We start from the raw sequence: 892 nt of genomic DNA, 5'->3' as shown, positions 1-892 counted from the left end.
CGCTAGCCAGTGTCCTTTATCGGGTTGAGTCCTGTCAGGAATTAAGGCATTATCATTGCATTTGTATGAATGCACATTAGGCTAACCAGGTGTTTGCTGGCTGGGTGGCCTAATTCACACAAGTGACAAGTGTGTACAGTCTGTACTGCAATTATACAGTAAGTTGCAAACTCTTCGAACTCTGCAAGGACCTCGGGCAGAAAGAAAGAATCCTTCAATAATTATAATTAATTAAAGTTGAAGAGAAAGTATAATTGTAAACTCGCAATGTCATCCAAGTTGCTTTCCAGGGCAGCATTTCTCCGTGGTCAAGTGCGTGCACGTACGACTGTTTCACTATTTATTTATTTCAATGATCTTTAACTATAATAACCGACTTTCATTGCCAAGAGCGATATTTGCAAGATTACTCGAGCGTGATACGAGTACAGCAATACGAGCTTACTCGTGCAGCATTTTAAAATAAATAAAATGAAATTAAAATTAATCATTAAACATCTATTGGATGCGTAAGCTCTCTTGTTTTGCAACACACTACAGTACGATTTTGTATAATTAACAGCGGTTTTTTTCCATTGTATACGGGTTACTTTATAGATTTTTCAAATATCTCGTATTCCGAAAGTCACTTCTCAATTATGTACAGATTACTTCCGAATTCGTTTAACTTTGAGGAAGGTACAATTCCAATGTTCTACCTATACAACATTTTGTGCTAGTTATGATGTACAGTATCAGCTTTTTCTTACAGAATTTTTCTAACCAAAATCAAAAAGAAACTGATCAGTATTTGAATGCTTGCTCTTATAGGGATTTTGTAACAAAATTGGTAAGACACGAGATCTCGGGGCATCGGATAAAATCATTGGGTACTGGTTGTTAGGATGTTCCG

Source organism: Trichoplax adhaerens, genomic scaffold (genome assembly GCF_000150275.1).
Source record: "Trichoplax adhaerens TRIADscaffold_28 genomic scaffold, whole genome shotgun sequence".
Lineage (NCBI taxonomy): Eukaryota > Metazoa > Placozoa > Uniplacotomia > Trichoplacea > Trichoplacidae > Trichoplax > Trichoplax adhaerens.
The sequence above is the reverse complement of the archived record's forward strand: the minus strand, read 5'-3'. Positions refer to the sequence as shown.